The sequence below is a fragment of the Ixodes scapularis genome, unplaced genomic scaffold (assembly GCF_016920785.2).
Source record: "Ixodes scapularis isolate PalLabHiFi unplaced genomic scaffold, ASM1692078v2 PGA_scaffold2__306_contigs__length_199485367, whole genome shotgun sequence".
NCBI classification, from domain to species: Eukaryota; Metazoa; Arthropoda; class Arachnida; order Ixodida; family Ixodidae; genus Ixodes; species Ixodes scapularis.
This window is the reverse complement of record NW_024609857.1, coordinates 33,137,072-33,140,227: the sequence shown is the minus strand read 5'-3', so window position 1 is coordinate 33,140,227 and position 3,156 is coordinate 33,137,072. Positions and strand designations below refer to the sequence as shown.

The 3,156-nt window shown below is 56.5% G+C and overlaps 1 pseudogene; it reads left to right on the top strand.

Moving 5' to 3' along the window:
* Window positions 1-389: 389 nt before the first annotated feature.
* On the top strand, window positions 390-2,369 carry LOC120836707 (annotated as a pseudogene).
* The last annotated feature ends 787 nt before the right edge of the window (window positions 2,370-3,156 follow it).

Sequence of the window (3,156 nt, the reverse complement as noted above, 5' to 3'; positions counted from 1 at the left end):
CAGACTGCTTCTCGGGGTTCCGCCACCACAGGAGCACCGCGGACGCAATTGGTGACATCACCAGCTCGCTGGAGGAGGCCAAAGCACAAGGTTGGTCGGCGATGGCCGTATTCCTAGACGTCCGCAAAGCCTTCGACGCCCTCCCGCACCGAATCATCATCTCAGCCCTGCGTCGTTTCGGGGTACGTGGACGACCTCTTAACTACATTTGCGCATTCCTCACTGAACGCACCATGTGCGTAAAGGTCGGCGGAGCACTGAGCAAGCCCCGACGAGTCGACCATGGCGTTCCCCAAGGGAGCGTAGTCAGTCCGCTCCTGTTTGCACTGGCGATTGCATCACTCCCAGCCGCAGCAAGAGTAGGCGAGGAACCAGCAGTCCCGATAAGCATGGCTGTCTATGCGGACGACGTGGCGCTCTGGTCCACGGCCCCAGGCTACCGTAGGCAACGGATGGCACGCGCCCTCCAGAGAGCACTTACAAACACTGTGTACCACTTGCATCAACTGGGTCTGACAACATCGGCCGAAAAGACTGTTGCTCTATGCTACGCACCAAGGAGACCCTCAAAGTTCCAACCGACCCTGTTCATCGGAGATGTCCCGGTGAGAGTGGAGAAGACAGTCACGTACCTAGGACTCACCTTGGACTGGAGGCTATCCTGGGGCCCAGCAACGCAGGTGGTGCTCCAGAGGATGCGAACGCACACAAATATCCTCCGCGCGCTTGGTGGTACTACCTGGGGCACATCGCAACAAATGCTACTACAGCTATACAAGGGTCTCATTCTGGCTCGCCCACTCTACGCCTTACCGCTCATTCGACTGAGCGGCAATCAGATCGAGAACCTAGAGAGAGCGCAACGCGTAGCTCTACGAATTTGCATCGGAGTTCCCCGTTCGGCATCGTCACGACACACTCTTACCGAAGCAGGTATGAATACCGTTGAAAACCTTCTGCAAGAACGAGCGCTCGGACATCTCATCCGAATGAGCAACTGCGACTCTACCATCACGCTCTTGATAAGCATCGCCGAACGTACGGATTCGGAACTGGGAGCGCAGCTCTGCACTTTAGGTGACATCGCGGGTACACCAGGACCGCTAGCGCCCCTCCCAGCACTACACACAGATCCTCACCCTTTGGGGGTTAATATCAGCATACCAGGGCTGCGGACCAAGAAGAGCGCAGCAGTGGTAACCGCTCGGCGGCTGACGGAAAGTCACTTGGATGCGGAGTACGATGGGCGGACACGCGTTTTTACCGACGGGTCGGTAGACCCATCTGGAGGCACAGCAACAGCAGCGGCCTTCTTTGAGGCTGCAGCCGTAGGTATACACGAGCGCCTGTCCCATCAGGCATCCTCTACTACCGCAGAGCTGGCGGCCATACGACTTGCCCTCTGGGGAATTCGGACAGGCTGCGCACGGGGGCTCAGCTGGGTAGTCCTGAGCGACTCAAGATCGACTCTCGGGCTACTATCGGAGCTAGAAAGGGCTACGCCTCTGGCGCGGTCAGTCGCACAAGATGCAGCCGAGCTCCGGGAGAAAGGCCACAAGATTATCTTCCAGTGGATCCCCAGTCATTGTGGTATCAGGGGAAACGAAGTCGCCGATTCCCTAGCAGCGCAGGCTCACAGAGACCCCGGATGTCCGCTCTCCACAGTTCCCCGTTTCTCAGACGCCAAGCTTCTGGTGAGACGAACCATCACACGACAGAACCCGGACCCGAGAGTGGCGGACGGCACGTTCTCAGCCCGTCTCCCACGAGGGTTGGATCGTCACACTGCTGCGGTGCTCCACCGTCTGCGGACCGGAAGCGCTTTCACACCAGCGTGGATAGGTCGCTTCAGGCCTGATCTCAACCCCAATTGCCAAACCTGCCAGGAAACTGCTGACGCCGAGCACCTCCTCCTACACTGCACCGACTACAATGACGAGCGTACTGCCCTCCATAACGCCTATTCCCGCCTCGGACTCTCCAGTGATAGCCTGGAGGACCTTCTACATCCGCGGGCAACGCGAGCTGTGACAGACATGGCACTAAAAAAACTAATAACTTACATGAAGGACACGGAACTCCTAGAAATTCTTTAGGAGACCACCTACAGTTCAACACACCAGAACAAGGCACGACTACCCAATCTACCGCTCCAGCTCATGATTACGAAATCTGCATTTCAGACACAGCTTGTTCAGCCAAGACAAGAAACGTCATTCCTTCAACCGAACGTTCGTGCCGATATTAGCCTTGAAGCACAGTTACCAGCCAACGCAGCTTTAAGATATTTAGCTATTCGCCCTAAGACGGCTCCACATCAAACTTCGACAGGCTTTGCGTTCTGAGGCTTGGGTCGTCCTATGACTCGACATGCCTGCGACGGCCAGGACATCCCCCTGCACCTGCCCCCCCCCCCCCCCCCCCCCCCCCAAACCTAATCCTTTCTCTTTCTATCCTTTCTTTTTCACCCAATCCCCTTTCCTATCGACAGTGACATGTGCACACTAAGTGCACAAGCAACAGTCGATTTTTCCAAAAAAAGATATAATAAACATCGCTTTCACTCACTCACAGCTGTTTACTCCTAAACTGACAGTATACTTTGTTAATTGGACATGAAACGCAAAAGGCTCTCCCCGCGTTCCACCTGTCATCCATTTCTGCCTTCGCCGCCGTACAAATCGGACTTTAATTGTTATCGATCACCCCGCGCAGGTTAGGACAACTCATTCCTCGAACAAATACGCAGCGCGTTCCCAATCCCAGCCGCTTTTCTCCTGTACCCAAGAGCGACGTGTCGCATGTTTCCCCAGTCGTCGTCGAGCGCTCGCTCTCCGAAGCTCCTTGTACCACTTCCTCGCTAATAATTTGTCTTCCATAGGCGCCGCCGCCGCCGCTGCGTTTCCTCCGCCGGCGTTTCCAATCGTCAGAGTCCTTGCCCGTGTCGTCGTGCTCGCGAACAACGAGCCAGCTGTGGCCTTACACGTGTTTTTTTCCTCCGACCAGGCAGCGGAGAGGGCCGCCGCCACCGTATCTTTTCTCCGCGCGAGAGAGGCATGCCATTCTCTCGCCCGCTGCTTTCACGACTCGGCCGAAGGCTTTCGTGGAAGTCGTGACCGATCCGGGGACGGGGAGAACAGTGTCCCAGGGCGTTGG